Here is a 25,281-nt window from a genome sequence, read left to right on the forward strand (position 1 = left end):
TTACATGTATTTTATAAGGAGGAGGAATTAAAACCATAACAAAAGTAAAAACCACCAAGGAAAAGTGAAGGGATGGAAGCAGCAAGAAGCATCGGACTTATTTCTTCTACAAACAGTAACGGCGTGAATGTTTTTCACACAGTCACAAGAACTAAACCCATAGTGGATGCTGGACCCCCATGCAAAATGTTCTGCTGGAACATAAACCTGCTGTTTTGGGGATCTTCTAATAAATATCAGAATCTTATTGCTGTTACTTCCTCAGGAAAACAAGCACACATATACGCATGTGTGTGAGTAAATGAGGTTGGCAAGCACAAGAGAATACATGCAAAAGATGAGGATACATTTGCTTTGTTAATACCAGCAAACTGTTTGGACTCCTTCACTGTGCCCAGCCCACATTGCAAGCCCACGATTCGTGTCCCACTGGCTTCCCCACTGGCATCCCCTTGCCTGGCACCTGCATCCTCAAAATTGGGGATTTTTTTTTCATCTCCAAACCTCACCCTTGAGGCCATTTAATCGCTGTTTGGTTGAATGATGGCCTCATTGTGAATAACACATAGCTGTGTCCCAGGCAAGCCCGAGGAAGCTGCAAATGGGGCTGCTGGTCCGTCCCACAGCAGAAGGATCAAGCTGCCGATGATCATGTTTGAAATATGAGCTTTGTCTTCCTTAGGATTTTGTTCTCTTCTGGTCTTGCCCATGGTCCTCCCTGGCGACCAGAAGACTTTTACTTTATTTCACACTTGACTGCAGGTTCAGTGGCAGATGCTGATTACCATTCCCCATGGGGATCGTGAACGTGGAAGGCAGCAAGAAACAAAATGCTGGTGTTTGGTCAAGGGAAGAGCCCCCAGCGGCTCCTCCACAGCCTGGGCAGGGCAGGACAGGCCGGCGGGGCCACGGGCAGGCAGGAGGGATGCTCGAGTGATGTCTGCCCACGCACTGTTGGTGAGCTCCCCTACCGTGTGGGCAACCTCACCTCTGTAAACCAGCCACGGACACGGGGCACACAGGGCCTTCGGTAACGTTACCTATTTCGCTATCAAGCTCCTTAATCACCCTTACGGATTTATTTCCACTTGGGAGGCTGGCACGAAGCCACGCGCAGCAGATGGACGGCACTGAGGTAGCCAGGGGATGTGCGCAGCAAGAGCGTGCTTCCCAGGAAAGCTGTCGGGAATCCTGCCTTTGCTCAGGGCTGCGTGCCCAGGACAAGGCTCCCTTAAAACATCCTGTGGATGCGCAAAAGCGGTGGTGGTGGCTGCAGAGTGATGGGAAGCTGAGGAGAACAACCCCACCACCGGTCCACGGGAAACGGCACGAAGAACTGAGCAACAAACCAGGCATTTCCCCAACCCAAGGACGGGGGAATTGGTGCTGTTAAAGGAAAGTTTCAGGTTTTGGCCTCATGCAAGGGGCAGTGCTGCAGTTTCCAGTGCTGCCACAGGCTGAAGACACGGCGGTGATCTGCTGCTGCCAGTGACGGAGCACGTCGCGTCTGCAGGGCCATCCAAGTATTTTATAGGCAGAGTTTCTCAAGTTACAAGGCAAGGACAGTAATTAATGGGATGCAACTATTAAATAATATCTGCAAGCAATTCTGTTTTAGAACTTGACCTTAATTTCATTCACTACTGAAATTAACTTTTTATTCATTACCCAAAAAAAGTAAACCATGCTCTCTTAAAGATTCTCAACAGGTTTTAGTTCAGTTTTAGTTCCATTTAGTTTAGTTTTAACATTGTTCTTGTTTCACTCCTCCAGATGAGAGGCAGTGCTGGCAGGGCCAGAGCAGGCCAGGGACAGCACAAAGGAAGATTTGATAAGTAATTCAGTGTGTCTGAAGGGAGAATTTTAGTAAAGGGTGTCCTCAAAACCTAGCATTGCTATAGCAACAGTCCAGCAGTTTGTAGGAGCAGCCATAAGAGGATGCATGCTGGCAGGTTGATCTATTTAGTTATTGCTTCCCTGTCATACAAAGTATGGAGACATCCTAAACTAGTGCAGAAAGACAACCCTTTTCCCGCACCTTTCAAGGAGGTGGGGGCTGTCCCATATGCCGCGAGAGATGAGATAACCGCACATCCCGCACTGGCTTTCCCCAAGAGTCGAAGTGGTTTATACATATGGGTGCATTTTCACTATATAGTCATGCACACCGAAATGCTGGCATACAGGGGAATGACCGAAAATGCAGAAAACTCTGCAGCCGCTTACCCTGCCTGTGGGTTACTCTCTTTCAGCACCTTAACCTCAACCTACCTGCCGGTACCCTGTTTCCATCACGCTCCCTTTCAACCAGACAAAGAGGTAGGAGCCCAAAACAATCTGGTGTGGGATTACATAAGTCCCTTTCCCTGGGGGAACCTCTGCTGCTATTTAGCTGATTGCAATTTCTCATCACAGCAATTCTCAACATCATCATTATCAGTACAGCAATCAAACACAAACAGGAGCTGGTTCTAAATGAGAGATGGATGGGTAATGAAATAATTGCTTTGCTTCGCAGCCCAGGGACACTCCCCAGCCCCCAAATACCTGACCTTCTTACAGCGTGTCAGGTACAGTGGGGTTTCCATGTTTTACATCACTCCTGGATATATTACAGCCATAATTCTTGCGTTGCCCAAGGCACCGTGGAAATTCCTAACTTGGTGAATTTCTGTATTTTTCAATTTGAAAACATATGCTATCCAAAAATCTGTGTTTAATATTATTATTGTTCCTGCGTGCTGCTCGATGCATCATCTGAGCAGCGGCTTCCTCTCACTGCAGCCTGAAGGAGTCACGGTGCTGCCCTGCCTGCGGCGGTGCTCACTCCGTCCCCGTGCCGAGTAACGCAGACGGCAGTCTCTCAAACGTTCTCACTGTTGCAGTTCTGATAAGCCAAACATATTTTATCACTGCAAAAAAAATCAAATCATTATGTGCCCACTTCAAGTACAAAGATTTATCTGATTAACGCAGCAACAGTCACCCTTTCATTGGGCAACAGAAAGGTTCTGACTAGAATAAAACATCCTCCCCCTTCCCCAAAGGCAGGCTACCCGCTACCTGTTGAAATTAGGCATGCTAAGCACCCAGACGTCCTGGAAGTGTGATCAGTTTGGAAAACAATTGTTAATATTTCTGGAGGCTTTTAAGCAGTACTTAGCTTTACAGCTGCTTTTTAAAGCTAATTCAATACATTTCCAATGATCCCTGTGTGCCAAGAGTCTTCATTCCCTGTTCTTCCCAAAGAGTTTGTCTCTGTCTTTTGGTGTGTTCCAGTGTCCACATACACTTTTGTAAATTAAATGTCTTTCACCAAAATGGGATCCATTGGGATCTCTGGGGGTTGATATTATGGACTTTGATACCACAACAGTCTCTATCGCACAGTTTCTTGTGGCTTACCCCAACGCTTCCATCCACATCCCTAACTCAAACAGCACGTAGAGTCCCCTGAGGCTCCTAGGACAAGGGTTTTGGGTGGGTTTGTGGCAGGTTTTTTGTTGTTGTTCTTTGTTGGTTTGGGGTTTTTTTAGCATGCTCCTGCACATGGGATCAGGGAAAGGCTGACAGGGGACTTTTCACCTGCCACAGGTATATTTTCGTGACAGACCAGACACAATAATCTCCTGTATACCCCTTCCTACCTCCTCTTTGCCAAGCCTCATGAGAGCCCTCAAAGATCAGCAGGTGAGAATTGCTCAAGTCTTTCAGTTTAGCCTATATAGTCAGGAACCTCTCTTCTGACTTCACGTTTTGTTCTAAATTAAAAATCCTGGTGAAGTTTTTATAAAGAATTTCTTGAAAGCTATGAGAATAGGCTCTGCATGCACATTTAAGTACGTTTTAGCTGTATTTCAACACCAGGTGAAACGTGCTATTTGCAAAGATCAGGAGAGGGTTCTGTATGAGCCACGTTGGGATCACATGAACCCAAAAGTCATAGTAGAATCTCAAAATATGTGGAAGAAAAACAGAAAAAAAATACACATCCCTCTCTCCCCAGCATCCTGCATCCATTTCTCAGAAGCAAACCACTCATTTCACAGGCAGCGCTTCCCAGTGCTCAGATCACCTAAGCCGGCATGGCTCAACATCTCCAGCGTGATTCTGAGCTGCTCCTCTTCCCTCCAGGTATTTTCCTGGCCCCTCAACAGCATCACAGATGAAACAAAATGTTAATTGTTTCTTTTGGTAGAAACACAACGGTGAGACAAATAAAACCAATCCCGCTGGGTGCCCCCCAGCTGCTCTCCCCCCACACGCACTTCATTTTGGTTCTTCCTCTTGCTGCTTGCTGCTCTTCCCCCTCCCGCAGGTGGGCCCAGCGTTGGCGGGGCTGTCCCCTTTGTGTGTCCCCACGTCCCACCACGGCGAGCACCCAGCTCCGCCTTTCCTGCAGCAATGGCTCCGCTTTGCTCGCAGGCAAACCAGCGGGACACTGGGCACGCGAGAAACCTCCACCTTGTCACACATCAGGATCCAAAAAGTACAGATAAGATAAAGCGTCCTTTTAGTTTTCTAGTTAATAATGAAAAATATTACCTCCAAGCACACAGACCAAGGTATGGTACCTCAAAGCCTCGCTATCTACAGAGAGCTGGTAAAGAGGGACCTAGCGGGGAGCAGCACGCTCGGGCAGCGGCGATGGTGCGACCTGGGCACAAGGCAGCGACCGCGGGTGTTCGCACCTAGCAGGTCACTGCGTCCCCATTCCACAGCCCTGGAGAAGGTTCCTTCAGAGGGAAGCACGTTGCGTAGGAAGCAACCTGACAGCAAAGTCTGAAAGGGCAGAGGAAAGGCTTGGGATGCAAAGTCAAGGGGCTGCCAGGGAGGGTTCTGGAGCAAGAGGATGCTGTTCTGGTGGGGCTCAGCTGCCCCAGCTCCCCGCCACGCTGGAGGGGGCTGCACAGAAAGCTAGTGCCAGGCAGGCACCCATCCCAGGCTTTGCTGCGGGAAACTCATTTAGGCTCTGATCAACAAAGCACTCGAGTAAATGCTTCACTTCATGCTGGCGAGTGCTCCCAGGGGGATCAGTCTGCTCCTTCACGCTAGACACTTGCTCAAGTGCCCTGCTGAGCTGGGACCCCGCGACTGAAACACTCGTGCTCCACCAACAAGCCTCCGCGTTTGGCTACTTGCTGTACGATCGATGCTTGTGAGAGAGAAAAATCAGAAAATGTTGTGTGTTTGACTTCTTGGGTGTGCTAGAAAGCATCGACTGGTTACATACGTGCATGTGTATATATATACACATACATATGCACACACAGATATATAGATATATAGATATAGATAATGTCCTCTCAGTCTGGGGGATTTTTTTTCTCCTGCGATGGAGGAGAAATTCCCAAAATTCAGTGTGAACTTTCAAACACATATCCCAGTTTAATAAGAGAGAAAATGCCCCTATTTCGCAGAAGTCCCCGTTCTGCTTTCAGGTCGGACCCTGCACCACCAGCTAGCGCAGCAAATCAACAAGGCGGCTTTGGGAGAAAAGCCACCCCGGTATTTTTCTAACAAACACAGGCAAATGCCAGCATTAATTTCTTGGAGCTGATCAGCGGGACCGTGATGCCACACAGATGTGATTAGGAGCCGAGGTACGAGGAGAGCACCCGGACGCCTGATTGCACCTATTCAGCGGCTGCGCACATCTGTACGCGGGGAGGCGAGGGATGCTCGGCGTCCCCGAGCAGGGAGCAGCCACAGCCGGGTGGTGCCACGCCACCTGCGAGCGGGGGAGACCATGCTCAGCAACGGACACCATCCTAAATGTAAATATATACACGCACCCCGCGAGTACAACGCCCTATAGCCGGCATCTTAGACAAAAACCTTTCAAAAGCCCATCAGATGTCATTAAGCCAACGGCGGCAGCATCCCTCCCTCTGCAATTTTTAAAGACCGAGATTTGCTGCAAATACAAAGCTCTCGGAATCCAGCTGTAAATAAAGCCCAGGTTAAATGAAGAGTGTCCCGGCTGAAGGGGCTGCCGGCCCTTTCATCCCTTATCAGCTTCACATGGGCGGCAGCTAGGTAAACATGAAACGCAGCCCTTGGTAAATTCCGATTTGGAATCTTGACAGCGTATTCCAAAGGTATAACATCTTAATCAAATTTTAAAATAAAACATCCCAGCGCTGAGCTCCGTCATAAACCTAAAAATTATATAACACACATGTTTTTATGCTTTGCCAATTACATTTGAAATAGGGACTGTTTGTTTCAGTCCCTCTAAAAATGAGGCGAGGATGAGAAAACAACCTATTTCCTTATTAGGTTCAGGAGTCAAAGGACTCAGCCAGGAGCCGCAGGCTTCAAGAGCATAGAAGATTAAGACATATATTGGATTCATGATGGAGGGCACAAAGTTCATTTTCAAAATAAAACAGAATTTTATTCATATTCCTTTTAAAATTCAGATTGCCATTTGCCAGCTGACCTGTGACATGGCAGCAGTGTATTACATTTTCAATGAGCAGTCTGTCTGGAGCTGGCAGGAGAGGAAACTGCTTCCTGGTTGAGTTTTTTTCACCACCCTTAAAGAGTAAGAATTTGTCAGGATTGTTGTCAGAATGGTAGACGGTGCAAACAGGGACAGGGTAGCATATTTATTTTTAATAAGGAGACATGCAGAATAGTAAAGTCACTGGCATTATGCACTGAATAGGGCTAAAAAAAAAAAAAGAAATCGAAATCGGAGCTCAGTTGCAATTTGTATGTGGAAATCAGGGGTGGAAATACTTGGCAGATACATTGAAAATAAAAACAAAAGCAGACCAGGGGGAAAAAAAAATACATCTATATTTAAAAAATAAAATGCAAAAGCAGTTTAAAGCAAGTTTTCAGAGAGCGCAAGTCAAGCCAAGGTTTTCTATAGCGAGGAGCTAGATTTATCTAGCTCACCATCTGTCAAAATTATATTACAAAAGGCACATATGCAAAGATACAAGACTACTGATTTTCATATATATTAAAACCCACAACTCCTGCAGAAAATGACAGTCTGCACGCGGCGATGCCCAAAAGCTCCACGTCAAAGTTTTGGGGCTTTGCTCTAATTCAGCCGCTCCTGCCGCGCAGGGACGAAAGGGGACGTTCTGCCAGGGTCTGTAAATACAGCCGTACGCCACCACAGCTCCCTGTGCCCTTGGACACCCACCCCTATCAGAGCACCCAAATAATATCACACTTGAACCCTGTGCGATCGGCGCGGGTGGATGGAGGAAGGGGGACCCGGGTTCTCCATGGCGGGTGCCCTCTCCTCCTCCCCATCACCGCCAGCCCAGCCGGGTGGTGATGCCATTTTATGGTCTGAGCAAGCGAGGGTGAGGATGAGACAGCCAAACCCGTTTTCCCCTGTGGCAGGGTTCTGAGCCAACCTTTCTGGAGCGAAACAGGGGAACTCTAGATCCCTTTTGGTTCCGCCACCAATTTGTGTATTAGATGGCCTTTGTCATTGCAATCAAACACGAAGTACAAACTACGCTGCTCTCCTGATAACTTAATCAAGAACTCTCTGCTTCAATCTACCTGTAGATAAAATCCAGTGTATATTTTGGCATGGAGAAACAAATCCACTTATCGTGGGTGAATTAGCTAATCACATATCAGTAAAAACACATCTCGTGCTCTGCGTAAAGATGATGATGAATATAAATTCTCCACACGCTGAATTTTAAAATTTTTCTAGCCTAGGCTCTCTCATGTAAGCCATGTTAACCTGCAATCTGTAAATACTTATATGTTGACAACGTATAAGCAGTGTAAGCAATTTTGTTGGCAATCTATTTTACTTTCTGAACAGCTGAGCTCTAAAGCAGATCACTTCGGCGTTAGCTCAGGATTCATGGCAGGAAAGCAGGAGGGCTGGCTCACCTCTGCTGCTCCCAAACGTGCTCACAGACTCGATCACTGGGGGTATTGCAACATTATTTTTGCTACCGGAGCTGGCGTTGTGAGCAATGCCAGGCACCTCGCTCCTCAGTGGGTGCTCTCAGTGAGGAATGACAGACAGCTGTTTACATTTCTCATCCGCGAGTCAGATCACATCACTTTTACCATAATGTATTTTCACCCAATGCAAGGGGACTTAATTGACCACAATGTCACCTTACAGATATTCATGAAGTGCAGTTAGCAGGTATAACCACGGATTTTTAAAAGTCTGAGTCTGACAAAAGTATAAAAGGAAAAAACAACTTCTCTTTTTTTGCAGCATCAATGCATTTCAGAGCCTATTTTTTTTAATTCTTGATGCTCACCATTTTACATTTTGGCTCAATTTAGAATATAAAACATTTTAAAATGCGAGCCTGCAAAACCGTGCGTTTACTTCCTATGTTAATTTATTAAACTGTGCCTGGTATAAGTAAGAGGTGTTAAGGCTAGTTATGTATTAACAGTGTTACACTACAGGTATATCCTATTGATACTTTTCGCATTAATCACAAGAAAAAATTCTGGCTGCTCAGACTATTAACAGCATTTAAATCGCCAATGTCATGGAGGAAGAGGCTCGATGTCTGCAAACATCCCTGGCCGTGGGGCCGTATGCCGTGTCCGACACCAGCGCAGCACCCATTCCCCCTGGCCGCCCTGCTGGGAGGCGCTGCACCGTGGAAAGGTGGAGGAGAGGAAGAGTCCAGACCCAAACCTGAGACGAGGTAGCCCACAGCAGCGTGCACAAATTCAGCTGCAGAGTGGAGCGGAGCGGCTGCTTTGCTCAGTTCTTCCTCCCAAACCCAGTGCTCAGCTCCTCGTTCGGCATAAAATACAGAATCCTTAATTGGTGTGTGCTTCTCCAACATGTTTTTAATGAAAACGCGGCACATAACTCTTAGTTTGTTGGCTGGCGGAGCCCAATTTACAAAAGTGGGAGTGCAAGATAAGAAAAGAGTACATCTGCAAAGCAGGCTGTGCAATGAATCACGCAGTGCCAGAGTTGAGCAGAATATAATTGAGTCCAACATCTCTGAGCACTTTCACCATAATTAATGATAATCTGTAACAGAGGAATCTGAGATTCCAGTTCAGAGAACTGTTTAATTAGGCCAAGTAATGAAAGCAGAAGCAGTACAAGAATATGGCCTGCCTCATGATTAATGATTCATGCTACTGAACACAAAAGTGCCGCACCGTTAACTCTAACGGATGCTGCATCTCTCTGGCATTTACAAAATAGTGAAATGCATGCATTTTTGTATTTTAAAGATGTAACTGGCAGTATCCTTTCCTAAGCTATTTACATGATAAATATGGTTGCAAAGGTAACCATCTTCCTCTCGGGTTCTTTGCTCTGGGGTACTTGAAGATAAATATGGTATCTGCCTGAACATCAGTATTAAGGTAAGGTCTCCTCCACTGCTCAATAATTAATATCTTCACTTTTAAAGTTAGTCAAACACTGATGTTTTTTTCTTTTGTACTTTGATAACATAGACGAGCCCCGGTGAAATGATGTGCTCTCGGTGCAGCTACAGAGATACATTTAGCTCTCTAGAAGGAAAAAAATAGTTCGGTTCATAAGGTACAAAATGTAAAAGAAAAAAAAAAAAGATGAAGAGATGGTAAGTTTTTTGCAGGCTTCCACTTTTGCTGGGTCAGGGTGCAAAATGTAGAGCAATTTGACACGGAATTGCCCTAGAAGTGTAAGGGACATGACAAAAGAAGTGATAAGACTGCCTGGGGCTTTAACTTACAAGCCAGCAAATTATATGGGTTTTATGTGACTATTTACTCCGCCATTCAATGAAACAAGGAGCACTACTTATCATGGGCACTGCAGAAGCCCACGGTACATATGCAAGGTCTGAGATAAGAACACTTTTCCAAAGAAGCATGTTCACTAATGTCTCCATTCACCACCAGATTAGGTCTCCTTGGGTGCCTGCTTCAGAAGCTGCCACGGTTCAGCACCCACCGAGACTAATACCCATGCAGGAGACATTATCTGCTCTCTGGCATAATGGACCAACATTTCCACCCTGCACCATCCTTCCTGTCGTGGGGAGGACCCCCTGCCCTTCCACTCTCCTCCTCCCCCTGCCAACACAATGAGCTCCTCCGGCTCGGTCCTCTTGCTGACGGCAGAGCTCAGGGCATGGCCGAGCTGCAGGGACATCGGGGGCGGCAGCTGAGGTTCAGGGGGTGCTTTAAAGGGGAGATGTGAGACTGGCCAGGGTGAAGAGCACTTTGGGCTCGCCTAAGATGGGTCCTTCATTCCTCCTGGCAATCCAGAGCTCATGGGTGCTGTGGAGGACCGCAGCCTTCCCATTACAACATTGCACACCCACGCATCCCCTCCCTGTCCCTCCACCGGCTTTGGTACACTGGCAGCAAGAAACCAGCTACCACTATGAGTTTTTATAAGCACACTTCCATGAAGAAGAAAAGCTTAAAAAAAAAAACCAAAAAACCACCAAAAGTGATAGGAGAATGGATGTGCTTAAATTATAATGTCAAATAATGAGCAGGGCAACTTGTGAATCTTTAATGGACATTTTAAAGAGCTCATAAACTTTTGGGTGAGATTACAGAGGCCCTGAACCTGTCAAACACAGCTCAATTATTTTAAAAAGACAAACTGGCAACCACAGACCAGGGAGTTTCACATCTGTGGAAGGGAAACTATGGGAAACCCTCCCGAGGGAGGTAGGGCAAGGAGGAAGAGGAGGAGGGTGTGATTAAGGACAGCAGCATGGCTCTCGGCATGCTGGATCGTGCTTAACTAATCCCCGGCGTTCTTTGAAGATATTACTGCCACGATAGATAAGGGAAATTCAGTAGATGTAGTATACTTAAATTTTCAAAAAGGCATTCGACAAGGTTTCACTGTGCAGATTAATGCCCAAGATAAAGGTACAAAACTGGTTTAGGAATAGAAGACTTCACATCACACTGGGTCCGACTCGATGGGCTGGGGGTATATTTTCCAGTCACACTGGGGTGGTTTAAGAGACGGATCCAGCCTTGTCTAGACCTTGGTCCTAGGTGAGTCGCCGAGTTTGCTGACTGCCCTGGTAGGCAGAGCACAGCCATTGCATACCCGCTGCAAAGGCACACCGCATGCCTTGGCTGAGCTTTCAGGTGCTTGGGAAAAACCTGAGCTTGTGACCTGGAGCCTGAGTATTTTAACGTTTGTTTCTCATGAAAATTTTTATTCTTAAAAAGAAAGAGGAAAACCTTAAAAATCTGAAGAGATATCAACGGACAAGTCCAGCCCAAGCTGGAAAGATTTGGGTCATGTTAGGTAGAGAGAAGCAGTGCAACTCTGGCTAACCAGAGGAGCAAGCAAGAAGGTTCGTAGCAGCTCATGACTTCCAAACACTCTGCTTCCTACAGACCACAGCGAGGGCTTGGTAACAGCCATCAAGAATTTCAGTACTTGGCGATTCCCACAAGGACACAGGGAGAGTTCCCATCAGAAACCAAACAAGCACACAGCGATCGTTTAGCCTTCCCCCTTTAACATACAGGCTACTCAACACGTCTCCTGCGTTCCTGCACAGAGCACAACTGATGGCCTAAGGACTTCAAGGAGGGTGTCTCACCTCTGGTTAAATGCTTCAGGTGACAGATAATTCAGGCCATCTCTTTGTAAGAGGTACCAAGGGCTTATGCTTACCTATTGTTCATTGAAACTGTGATCACAGCATCGTGCTAGAATATCAGAAATTAAGCAGTATCATCCCGAGATCTTCAAAGCTGCTATGACCCCATCCTGTAATTTATTCTGCATTTCATTAGTAAGTGATTTTAATATTTAAATTACAGAGGCTTCCCCCCCCCAAAAAAAAAAAAAGATCTAGGTAACTCTGTGCTCATCATTATCTGTCAGTGGCAATCCCTGCATTATCTGCAAATTGGTAGTGAACATTTTTGCAAATGAAACTTAGCTGCTTGAGAATTTAGAAAGGAAATGTAGAAATGATATAGCTGAAGAAATATTTTTAAACTAAAGTTAGCATCCTTAATTTTTTCCCATCGTCAACCCAAGAAAAATTAGCATGATGACGTCTGGCCTCGCTGAGAAAATAAACAGAAAAGGAAGTGTTGAAATCAGCCAGTGCTTTCCACTTTCTGATGCCAAATACTGACTTATTTTAGGTTTCTTAAAAAGTATTAAACAGAGTTCAAGGCTTACACCACTGGGAGATGAAGGCAGCGAACCTGACGTGGCCATTTGCGAGAATTACTGTGCAAACACGGCCTGGGTGTTTTTCTTGGAATTTGTTCCTGCAAAAGTTATTCAGAGAGGGAAAAACTGCAATTCATTAAAAAACTCATTGCTGAAATCAGTTTCCTGAAACCCTGTTACGTGGAGGAGGGAGGGGATGAGATTCTTGTCTCTCTAAATACCAGCGAGGACTGCGCCAGAAATGAGAATTATAGCAATGAGGCCAGGCAGAGTGAGAGGCTAAGGAGCATTTCTATGCATAGAACTGTAGAGAAAAAAATAAAATAAAATAAAAAAAAGCATTGTTAAAGACACTGTAAACCACGTGAAACCTTGAACCCTGGTCAGGGAAGAGCTGGGGCAGCCCCGTGCTCTACAGGCAGCCAGAGAGGGGCTGGGAGAAACCCGCAGCCACCGCACGGGACGTTTGTTAGGCTGGTGCCAACGGGTCTGCACACTGATGAAAACCACTGAGTGACAAGTACTGTGACAAAAAAAAAAAAAAAGTAGCAATTGTAAAATCTGGTTATCTAGGCTTTCTCTTACGTCTGTTTACTTGTATCTCCCTTTTCAATGGCTTGAACACGCTTCAGTGGTGTATTTATCCAGCCTGTCTCACCTGAAACCTCATCAGCAGGTTGGTGAGTGCAACAGAGCGGGATTTTTGCACTTATCTTTGAACAAAACAAGTGAGACTCTGTGTTTGTGCTGTGGTTCAGAGATTCCCATCAGTGGCTGATGCGGATCCACTTCTGATCCCAGGGAGGGGACGACCCGGCGCAGCTCCTTCCCGTCCTTCCCGGGTCAGGAGAGCGGCAAAGGCTGCAGATACGTCTGCAGAGACTCAAACAAACTAAACTAGTCCCTTCGACTGACTAATACTATCATTTGAACAGCTGGATTTATTGACTTTGCAAAATCAATAGCTATTTTTATTAATCATCTTTAGATAGCGTGATGCTCCTACTATATCTCTTTCAGTGACTAATACAATAAATTTCCCCTTTTGATGTTCCCTGACATTTGAGCAAATTAAATGGAGCATTAAATATGATCCTCTTTGGGACAAAAGTGGGCAGAATCATTTGTGACTACTTTATTAACTGCTGAGAATACTGGCAGCACCTTCAAGAATGTTGTTCGGCATGCAATATTTATTATTATTTAAATTTTTCAGAGCAGTGCTATATTATTATGGATCAAATGGTTTTAGTTTTGTGAAATGGAAATATTTCCATATTTACTTTTATTTTGAACATGATACCAGGTGAGGAAACAGAGTCCATCTTTGCTATCTGTATTACAGGGAATATTTATAAAGTACGCTTTGCTCTTAAAATGGATGATATCCCTTAAAAAGTTCACAAATAGGTAATTTTGTTATAAAATAGTTAAATTGATCTTTTCAAAATGTAATTGTGTAAGAATTATTTTCTTATTCTGAAAAAGTGACACCAATTTACGTTCTTTGTCAAAAGAAGAAATGGTCAGTTAAATACTATGGCTTGGAAGACTGTGCAGGGGGAATTCGCCAGAGTGGGACTCCCTGACCCCCAGCCAGATCCCGTGCACGTCCGCTGGGATCCTGGTGCGTTTTCAATGTACAATCACATTTACCCTCAAAGCATTTTAAAGCAGCTATTTCTGGTATTTGCATTTGAATTTTCAAATCACAGTAAAAAAAAAATTAACAAATTAAACCACTTAGACATTCACTTTATCACCATCGTACAGGGGAGGTATGCCAGGGGGAAGGACGGTTAGAAGTAAATTACAGAGCCCCTGCTGCGGGTCAGAGCAGCAGAAGTAAGATTCGGCTATTTCTGTCGATCAACTGTTTATCAATTTTTGCACAAAACATCCATTCAGCACCTAGATGTGCCTAGATTATGTCTTGATGTGAGATTAATGTCACACAGCTTTCTTCTACTTCCACCAAAATTGAAAGTAAAATTCCCATCATCTCCCACAGAAGCACAAGTCCTTTCATAACAGCTAACTGCTTCTGCCGGGCAAACATTGAAGTTTCAGATTAAGAAGATAAGAACCAATTGACATAAAATAAGAACTGTCCTGAATTTTATTCCCAGGCTCAGAATGAACCCAGACATGAACTTCGATTGAATCAGGAGTATAAAAGAAATTACAGCTGACCTCCTCCCAGACAAACTGCCTGTGTTGTAGAAGCAATACAGGTGTGTTAGCACAGCACTCAGCTTCAGCTAATTAGCCCTGCAAAGAAACTAATTAACCCAAGATGAGCATTGTCTTAATACAACTATGCTATTTTCAACATCCAAGAGGTACAAAATCAGAGCAGGCAGCTACGTAGGTAGATTTCTGCCCCTAGAAGGCTCTGCTGGGACAGGGCTGGGCATCTCTTGGTGTGGCACAGGTCACTGGTGGCACTGGTCACTGGTAGCACTGCCTCTGCCCCTGCAGAGCAGAGAATTGCCCAGCTGCAGGAAAAAGGCTACAGCATGTGTATTTACTGGGTCCTGGGGGCAAACACATGCACATTCAAATTCTCTGTATATTCCCTGCCAGCCTGCACAGTGGCTTCCTCCCTCTTGCTGATCTTCTCGAGCAGCCTGCTCTCCCCCCAGGAGCACTGGCCGCCCAGCCTCTGCACCCAGACTTCTCCCTGCACTTCAGGCCTCCCCCACCCAAGGACAGCCTCCCCCGGAGCCGCTGGCGTTGTGGACCACCCAGCTGCATTTCTGGGCAGCGATGTCCCAGCAGCCTGGCAGCCATGCGTTTCTTCCCGTGCATCCTCCCTGCAACCCTGGATCCTCTTCCAGTACTCAACCTCTTTTGCCCCAAACTGAAATTATTTTTTTCTGCCTCCTTTCTTTACCCGGTAACCTCCTCTTCATCCTCTTCTTCATCCACTTAACTGAGCACCTGAATTTTTAAATCTTACCTTTCCAGTGGCCTCCCACCACCTTTTTTTCCCTTGGCCCCCTACCCGGGAATGGTTTCTCTTGGTTGTCACAAAGGTGACAGTAATAGCCTTAATACACTACTAGCCAGTCTCAGGCAGCTGTGATGCATGCAATTTGAAAGTGTAAAAATAAAATAAAATCAATAAAGTGGATGAAGCACCGAGGCTGCCGCCGCAGGGCGGGGAAGAAGACCGAGCCCAGGGGGAGGCTGGGGAGGGGCATCCCCTTTCTGGGCTCTCCATCCCTCACCAACGACTCATTTGCAGCGTGCACTGGAACTGGAGGTTCCTACACTCAAGTTTCACCCACTCTTCCTAATAGTACTACTCTTTGCTATCTCAGCTGTGATTAAAATTGTCTGGATAGAAGTAAAATGATGTATCAGTGGTATGTGTTAATGACAGGTTCTTAAAGCTTGTCTTGAAATTAATTTAGCAGTAGAGATTTACCAGAAGATTTGAATGGGAAGACATGACGCTACAGAGTTTAGTTCCCAGGCGAAGGACCTGCGCAGAGTCGGTGCCAAACCCGTGATGCCAAACAGCATCTCTGCTGTCTTCAATGGGAGCTGGACCAGCCCTCACCGGCAGCGGGGCATGGCCACTCCAGAGGGGCGGGCATTCAAGTGATCTATTTTAAGTGACAAAGATGATGTTCCCCAATAAAGAATACTGCATGTGTGATTTTTCTATCATTTTCTAGCTTTTCATTTCCTAGCCTGTATGTGTAATAATAAATACTAGTAGCTTATACATATTGAAAACTTAATATTTTTTTCTTAACCACATACCAGCAGTGGATTGAACCAAGAATCTACCAAAAGGTCTGATTTATTCTATAAAAACTTGAACTTCTGAAAAAACAAAATCAACAGTGCATTCTTTACCACCTCAGTTATGGGTGAAAGCATCTGGGTGCGGGTACAATCGTCAGCATTGTACCAACAGCGCACCTTAATGTCAATCACCCTATTTTGTCTTCAAGTGAAATCTCACTGCAGAAAATCCACTTTTTTCCCCCCTTTCTTTTCTCTTGACTGATTTCTCAACTATAAGCCAGCCATTAGTACAACTTTATTAATAATGTGGGACAAAATGGAAACCATAGTTCTGAATTCAGCATCACTGGGATTCAAGAGAAGATGTAGCACACCTGTGGCTGGAAGTGCCGTGAGTGCAGAGCATCTCTGCTTTCCTCCCTCAGCCCCAAAACCCCACAGTATCACACCAATTCCAGGGCACTGGCCCTGGGCATTTGTACGGTGCTCAGCAATGCCAGTGGGTCGTACAAGCTATATCAATGCTGACAGATTTTAAGTAGTTTTATATCTTGGTAGGTATTTTGGGTTCAGCTACTAAAATGTTTACACCTCCTGAAGTTTTACTCTTTCATTTTACTTACCTGTCACCCCTCCCCCCCCAAAAAAAAAAGACCAGAGAAAAAAACAAACAAACAAACAAACCCACCCACAAAAACCACACCCTCTCACACACTGCTGCAAAATAAATTAGTCTATAAAAATGCAAAGGGGCAGCAGTGGTACCTCCTCATCCCAAAAGCATCGCTCTCAACGGCGGCCCCACAAAGCCACAGACAGGACGTTCCACGCACGTACGCTTGCAGACAGGGATGAAATAGTGGAAGGATCAGATCAAAACACATTGCCCTGACCAGGAAGGAAAAAAAAAAAAAAAATCTATTTTACCCCAAGTCAGTAGCCTGCATGCAAACCCCCAAAATTTCTGATTTCCCCTCCATCCAAGGGGACTTCAAACCGTGAGCCCAGGCAGCCAGGAGAGCAAGACCGGAGAGGGTGGAGCAGCAGCGCAGGGGGACACATGTACCTCAGATGCAGATCCACAGGGATTCACATCACACCATAAAACAGTTTTTCCACATATTCCCCACTGATGAAACATTATTTCAAGAACCAACAATTAAAAAATGTTTTGCCAAGTTTTATTACTTATTGAGAAAAAAAAAATGTCCCAAGTTAATGTGAATTAGGTACGCAGGTCCCATCAGTTTATAATAACAGCAAAGTTACTTTTCTGAGTCTTTTCTTTGCTGTTTTTTTTTTTTCCTTCATAATGTCGTTTAAAATAAAATATCCAGATGCCAATATTAAGATGATAACACATTAAAACCTCTACTCTTGCCTGCTGCAGTTTCTTTCTTAGGACAGTGTTTTCCCGGAGAGCAGCCCACCCGTTATTCCAGGGAGCCGTCCCCTCCCACTTGCCCAGCTTTGAGGGATGTTAAATCAGCAGAAGAGGGAGCCTGTTTTCCAGCAGACAGCAAAAGGGACAGCCCTTCCTCAGCACCCGAAATACTGGTGCCCTGAGCCGAGCGGTACCAGGGATGCCCTGAACCAGCCTGGATTCCCCCTGGAGAAGGGGAAACAACAGCCACGTCCAGCACTTCAGCAAGGTAAAAAGTGCTTAGGCATGCCCAAATATCATTTCTTTGTAATTTTTAGTATTTTAGCATTAGTGGAAGAAAAAAAAAAAGTCATGAGCAAGAACCCATTTCTGCCTCTTAGAACAAGATGGGGCAAAGGACTTGAGGATCTCCACAATATCACAAGAGTCACTGAAATTAGCTTTCTGCAATAAGCCAAGTCATGTCACCAGGCTCCTTTTAGACAATCTAAAGATTAAAGGCTCTATTCCTGGAGGGTTCCTGTGGCATTTACTCAGGGATTTTGATCAAGCTTTATGCGATGGGCTACCTAACACACCTCTTCCAACCTTAACAGCTGACAGGAATTTGGTATCTCTCAACATGGATTTCTTTCTGTACTGTAGAATATTTGGCAAACATCTTGAGACTGTAACCAGTCAAAGGCAGGAGATAAAATGAAAGGAAGGGAGAAAAGTGGCCAAAGATTCAGAGCAAACATTTAGATTTGAAAGCAAAGTATATGCGTGTATAAAGCAAGTATGTATGTTAAATCCACAGGCTCAACTATGGCAGCATAATTTCGCATGCCAGAATAACAGCCAACGTGGTTGTTTTACCATGGCTCATGCCCAGGAGATGCCCCAGGCAGTCAGACCTCAACACTCAAACCCCAACACCAGTCTGCAACAACCCCAACCTGCAGCCCCGTGCTTCCTGCACAGGCCGGGCTACGGTCCGGCCAGATTAAATACAGGACTGTGTTCAGAGATCTTCGATGATACGACACTTCATAGAAATTTAACAGGAAATGCAGATTTAACGCAGAGGTTGGTTTGCTAGAAAGCACAATACTTTCTATAGGGTCATTCAGCTCTATACTTAGTGCCACAGCAGCGATAGAAATTCCTCTTAAAGTTTGGATGATTAAAAAACAAAATAAAACCCCAATGCTCCCCCACCCCCCAAAAAAAAACAAACTGAAGGAAAAAAAACCCAAACCACCAACCCCCAGGTTATCATTTTCTTTTAAGCTATTCCGTAAGGAATTATTTAAGGAAGAGCAGCAGCAGAGAAGGAAAAAACAAATTTCTGCTGAGCTTCACATAATCTTAGAAGTAGAATAAGGGGAGAGAGAGAGAGAGCATCACCCCAACCTCTCACCCCGCATGCAGCTCTGGCTGCAAGGCAGCCCGGGCCCCAGGGAGCGCGGCGCGGCTGGGAGGTGGCACCGGCAAGGAGAGGGGCAGAGGTGTCATTTCATCAAAGCGAGGTGAGCACTCAAAATGCTATGGAATTGCAGCACTAGCCATGGCTCCAGTGAGGTTCATCCAAGCCAACAACTAGGAGCTCTTCCACAAGCACAGAGCAAATATTGTGATTTCCCAGGGCCAGTCCATCCCCCTGCCTGCAAGGGATCCTTGTGGGCTCCTCTCCACAAACACCAGCAACGAGCCCCTTCCCTCGCATCTTCAGGGGAAATCACTCCTGCCTGTTTACGGCTGTAAGAAGCACCTCAGTGTGCAACCGTGATGCTAGGCACCCACGCACAAGCAAGAAAAAGCCAAACCATGTTGAATAAAGAACGATCAACAGCATCAGCATTACCAGCAGGAGAAGATATTTTCTGGCAGCGTTGCTTCCGTGCAAGAAGCTATCCAGCTCCTCTGCATTACTAGAGAGGCTGTTTGCAGGTAAATACCATGTTTTTATTGGGCTTCTCACCACGCCTATGGAACACAGGTAAGACTGTAAGCTGGTCTGATTTACAAACCCCTTCCAAACAGAGCAGCCAGCCATCAGAGCACACAGATGGTGCTCCTGAAGGCTCTGAACCTGACTGCTTTTGCAAAATCATCAAGACAGGTTTAAGATGTTAGGAGTGGACTACAAATGAAAGGACCACACACGTACTTAAACACTAATGGACAAAGTATATACCATGCACGCACTTTGCTTGGGCAGGCTGCAGTTATGCCTGTCTTCTGGTTTGTGGTGGGAATTTCTTATACAAGGTTTCTCCACTGCTCTGAAAAGATTCAGTATCTTCACCACACCACCTGCCAGGGGAAAGAAACATGAGAGCTTTTCTAGCAGCAGCTGCGATGCATTGCTGTCGCGGCGCAGCTCAGCACCATCGCAGCCGGCGACACCACACTGTGGTACACATAGCGCCCGCACTGCCACGGCCCGCATGCGGCAAGAGGGGTCTCCGCAGAGCAAAAGTCACGACATGTTTTTTAAATGGCTCATTTGTCAGTACATCAGCAGTCAGGGAGAAAAGTGTTTTTAATCTTTGTTCCATGTAGCGCCAGCTGGAGCTCCTACAGGTGAGCAGGCAATTTGTACAACCCAGGGCGCAACAGCACCCAGTACCGTGGAAGAGAAAGGGCAGGTGAAGGGCTCTCCCAGCGAGATTTGCCACCAGGTATGCTGGCCTTCTGGATGCAATGGTAACACCCGGGGCTACAGAAAGCCCTGTGGGTCCCCCCAAGCCCTGCCTGCCCTGCAGTGCCGGAGCTGGCCGGGGCAGAGCCCCTTCCCTTGCCCATGAGCCAGAGCCACCGGGCTGGCCACCCTTTAATTCTTCACCCTGCATTTCCTAAACTCCCATTATAAAACAGTACAATTACTGCAGGTCATGAACATCAAACGCCACTAGCACTTCCAGCTGTGCCTCTGCAATAGCCTCCCAACAGAAGTACTGCAACACGGTAATAATAATATCCCAGCTGTAGCCACAATCACTGAAATCACTGACAGTGTCAATAATGTATAAAACCCCATGGAAACTCAACTGCATTTGCCAAAAGGCATTCATCAATTACACCGCATTTTATCTACCATTCAGAATGGACTGGTTTTATTGTTGGACTTTTAAATAAATGGGTAGGGTAAATAGGCCCCGGCTGAATTGCTCTATCTCCAGTAAAAGGTATTATATAAAGTTTTACCTTAATACTTCAAACACACTCAGGAACCACAGCGAATAAGCAGAGAGCGTATCGGCAAGGAGTTGCACTTGCGTGATTGAACCCAGCCAGCTCGAAGGTTCCAGAGACAGAGCAGTTTCTGCTGATGGAGAAGTCCTGGGAAGGGGAGCACGAGCAGCCCAGCCACCAGCCAATTACCCAAAAGGGGGGGGAGGGACAAGGGGGAAAAATCAGGGCTAATCAGAGGGAATTCAGGGGCAGGTGGTCCCAGTTAGGGTGGAGACCCAGAGAAATGTCCCCACACTTCCCCCACTTGTGATGGAGAAATGCTGGGGGACCCTCACAGCTGCAAAGGGGAGAAGGCAGGAGAGGGGAAAGGCAGCAGAAAGCAATATGGTGGGTGCAAAGGGTTACGGGAGAGTTTCTGGTGAGAAAAAATGGCAGGGAGAGGGGAGAAAGGCATGAAAAAGCATGGGAGAGAGCAGGGGAAGAGCTCGCCTAGATCAAAGAGAACCACCAGCCCTTGGAGACTCATGTGAGGTTTTATTTAAGTCCATACTAAAAAGAAAAAAATCAATTAAATTAACAAAATGGTTTACATTAGAATTCATCAAAAATACCCTTCAAAGAAAAAAAAAAAGCTTTAACTGGTGTGATATTTTTATAAATATCACCACCGTATCTGACACGTCCTCACGACTCCAGTGAACGCAGTGAGAAACCATTTTCTTTGCTCTGCTCTGCTCAAGCACCGCGTGGCAAGCACTTAGCAGGAGCTTGCCCCCAGCCTGTAGGAAACGCTGCCTCTAATTCATCTGGAGACCCTCGGTAAATGAAAGGGAATATTATACAGGCTTGCAGCCTGCAAAGGCTTCTCCTCAGACCCAACTTTTCAGATGTGTGCAGCTCTCTTTCACGGCACAATCACAGGCTAAACGCAGCTCGCCTCCCTCCTGGTTCCTTCCCTCCATGCACACAGACTTAAGGAAGCTGGTCCAAATTATTTTCTTCTTTTTTTTTTTTTTTTAACCTCCACAGAGGAAATTTAAGCACTCACTGGCATTCTCTAAAACTCTAATTTATTATTGCAATACAGATTTTCACTGCAAAAGATCTTAGTGCTTTTTATCTCAGAAATTGTCAGCTTCAATGCAGACTTAAATTGAAGGACAGTTTCCCAAAATATGTGTCCTTGCAACACTCTGGATTATGATTGGAGACATGGAGGGAGAAAGAGAAAAAAACCAAACTTATTATCAGTGATAGCTGTTTCACTGCTTTTTTTTATTAATTCAAGTGCTAAACGAGACTATATATTACTGACAATTTACATTAGCCTTCTTAAACTGTGTGGACAGGTGTGCAGGGGAACAGTGAATTAAAAGCAGAAGAGACTGTGGTTTAACATGCAATACCATTTATGTCCATGTATGCCTAAAATAAAGGACTTGAAGCTAAAAATATCTACGAAAGACTGTTTCCTCACATTTCAGGTTGGTAAGCCATAGCAGAAATGTGAAAAAATAGATTTTTTTATTAACTTGAAAGAAACTTGCCTATTTAAAAATCTGTCTGAATAGGGAATGACACAATCTAAAACCATGAGTATCTATACCGCTTGTAATCCCCTTCCTTTCAGTATATACCGCATACTCCGGCGCGGCGTGCATGGGCCCATCTGAAGTCAAGAGGGGTTGTGGCTGGGTGAGGAAGGAGCAGCCAGGCACGTGCCAGCCTCCTCTGGTTTTGGCTTTTTTTAAGCATGAGCCCAACGCGATGAATAGGAGCATCGCAGATGCAAAGGCTGAGAAACAGTGGGAAATTGTTTTCCGTGGCCACATGCCGTAATGTCTGCAAACACAGGTTGATGAAACCGCACGTAAGGAAACCTTCTTCGGGAATTAATGCAGATGCTGGAAAGTGGCAACTTCCTTCGAACACCTTAAATAAATCTTCTTTTATTCTTTCCTTCTCTCCTGACCTGGATCTGGCTGCCAGTGCACATGAAAGAAATTACGAAAGCTTCTCAGTCACTGCTACTCTGGTTCCTTTTGCACTACAGCATTTGTCATTGCCAAAACAGCAGAGTTTAATTAAGTGTTGTGAGCAGCCTAGTGAGAAACACACTTTAAATTAAACCTCTGTACATGCAGCTATTGGTTCTTTACCTCCTGAACAATCAGCGGGGTGTTCGACATAAATTCCTCCTCTCAAGGGAAAGGCAGCTGTACGCACCTCTAGCAATTCATAAATGATCCTGCTTTCCCAGAACCATATCTTATTAAAGCACATTTAATTATTTCTTAGTTTTAAACACCAGTAGATGAAGGCGATAATTAATGTGCCTACCACTAAACATTTTATTTACTCTTGATATATTAATGGTATTATCAAGAAAATATGCTACAGTTTCAGGTTTAACAAAATTACATGGCAAATTATCTTTTGATGCATCAAGCAATCGTTAATATAATGGAATAAATTATTTTAACACCTCAGTAGTAACAAATGGATACAAGTGCGTAAGCATTTTAATTTTTCAAAATGTTTTTACAATTACAGATTACAGAGGACACTTAAATCAACGATGCAGGAGTTAAGAATAAGATGGAAAAAAAAAAAAGCAACCTTAAAAGGTATTGACTTGCATTTTTTTCTACAGAAGAGAAATATTTCAGTTTAACTGGTCTTTCCAGGAGAAAGTACCCTACTGCATAATGATCATACTAAAAATAATAATTGTTAGTAGCAGGTAAGAAATATTTCAGTGACATTTAGGCATTTTTCCTGCCAACTGCAAACATGCATTTATCTCATGAAAATTCAGATTGTGATTGATACATATATGTACAAATATATGCACACATAAATGTCTTCTTCTCAAATAAGGTGTACATAAATGCAGTGCATAGGGAAAATATTTGACCCCTCAGGTGTCACAGAAGGATGCATGGCAGATGTATGGGGAAGCGACCCCTCTGGGTGCCCCCTCCCCTGAACAGAGCAGCGGTCCCAGCCGTGCCGAGCCCCGCTGGGCAGAGCTGGCCACAAATTTTCACTCCCTTTGTGCTCAAGTCTGGCCTTTAAAGAAAGAAAAACTGATGCCTGTTTTTTATTCTACATAATATTTTCAAAGATATTTTTATCAATCCCTATGGTGCTTTTTTTCTGGAATAGATGTACATTTTAAGACCAAAATGAATTTTTCTTAAAAATATTTTGGAAATTATTCCTGTAAATAGATTGGTGGCATTTTTGCTAAAATATTTAATAGAAATCTTGGAATTGAACAATTAAAATAAACACGTCAGCATTTCTGAGCACCTCAAGCACAAACGCAATTTAACCTTGTGAGTGGGGAAGGGGTCCAAACCTGAATATCAGACCTTGGTGCCGGGCTCACATGGGCAGAACGAGTGGCTCCAGCTGGTGAGAGCCGAGACCGGGCTGGTGCCGCGCTGCAACCCTCTGCTCCTTGCCAGCCGGCAGCGGGCCGTGCCGGGGAGCAGGACCCCGGCTGGCCGCACCGCTGGGCCGCCGGGCAGCTCCGAAAATCACCGTTCCGTACCGTTCAGTACTGATGTCTTGTAGGCTGCGTGTCCAAGACACAGAAAAGCTATTTACAGTGCTCACGCCCAAGTTATCTTCCAAAAGACAGGACAACTAAGTTACATTGCCAGTCAGAGCCTTCACTCCTGAATTATTTTCAGGACATCCAGAGCCCGAGGTTGGACAGCAGGAGCTCCAGCTTCTCCTCTGTTTGGGCAGTGGGTGTTTTCAGCTGTAAACAAAACTGTAAGTATTTGTGTTCACATATATTTTCTGAATATTCCAAGCAAAGCATATTTTCTAAATTCAAGTGCCCAAGCTGTCTGAAGGCAATGGTAACAGGCAGGCGAAAGATCAGCGCCATGAATAGACTCTACTTGTTTTAAAGCCCGCCTGGTACCTAGGGATGGGAAATGCTCTATTTATTCAGGTACACAATGTGTGAATAATCTCTTCCTTCTGCTGAAGCAAGCCCAGGCTCATCACGTCGAGCTGGTCCTGATGTCCTTCTGCGCCCAGCTGGCCACATCTAGAGGAGACCACCTTCCCCAAAACCTCTGCTTTGACACTAAAGGCAGGTTGTGTTTTCTTCTCTTTTTTTTTGTTGTGTTTTGCCAATGGGAGCTGCCAGGCATCTCCTTCCTCTGCATCAAGTTTCCCAACGCACATGAACGAAGACCAAGTTTTTTAAGTACTGCATTGATCTTGCAAGGCAAGGACACTTCCACAAAGACATTTGCTTGGAGAAGCAGTGTGGACCGACAGAGACGGTGCAGGTTTTCGGCTCGGGACCCCACGGCTGTGCCGAGGGGCAGCACTGGATCCCAGCACACCATCACCACCGCCACTCATGGCGAGAGGCATGGCCAGGGCCGCCAGTGGTTTCGCTCCCCCAGAGAAGGAGGGAATTTACCGTGCTGTCTTTGCACAGGGCTAGACATTGTGTAAGAGAATTCACGAGAAAAGGTCCCAGGCATTACCGTGTAGAAGAGGTAAGTATACCTCTGTCTGTGCTGAGACTGCGGCTTCAGCCCTGGTTCGACGTGTACGAAGGGTGTCCTCATTGCTGTGCTTTCTGACTTCCCAATGAAATTGCAAAAATTGCTAATCTGCCCATTTTAAACAGGAAACACGCCAGCAATCATGCACTCTCCCATTCTCCTCCTCGCTGAAGCCTTACCTCAGGGATAGTTGCAGGGTTTGGATTTTCCCCCGAATACACACATTTCCATGAGATCCTCCATTGGGTGATGTTGGACGCCCCAGTGCCGAC

General features: G+C 45.4%; 1 long non-coding RNA gene across 1 annotated transcript; it reads right to left on the bottom strand.

The window, feature by feature from the left end:
• Positions 1 to 1,857: 1,857 nt before the first annotated feature.
• Positions 1,858 to 20,636, bottom strand: LOC148052409 (uncharacterized). Its single transcript, XR_015699158.1, has 3 exons — positions 20,481 to 20,636; positions 19,479 to 19,586; positions 1,858 to 2,912 (listed from the first exon to the last, which is right to left on the bottom strand). It is a non-coding gene; the product is annotated as an uncharacterized LOC148052409 (long non-coding RNA).
• Between the last annotated feature and the right edge of the window lie 4,645 nt (positions 20,637 to 25,281).

Source organism: Nipponia nippon, unplaced genomic scaffold, assembly GCF_047370975.1.
Source record: "Nipponia nippon isolate SJK-2023a ecotype South Korea unplaced genomic scaffold, ASM4737097v1 scaffold_5, whole genome shotgun sequence".
In the NCBI taxonomy this organism is placed as follows: domain Eukaryota; kingdom Metazoa; phylum Chordata; class Aves; order Pelecaniformes; family Threskiornithidae; genus Nipponia; species Nipponia nippon.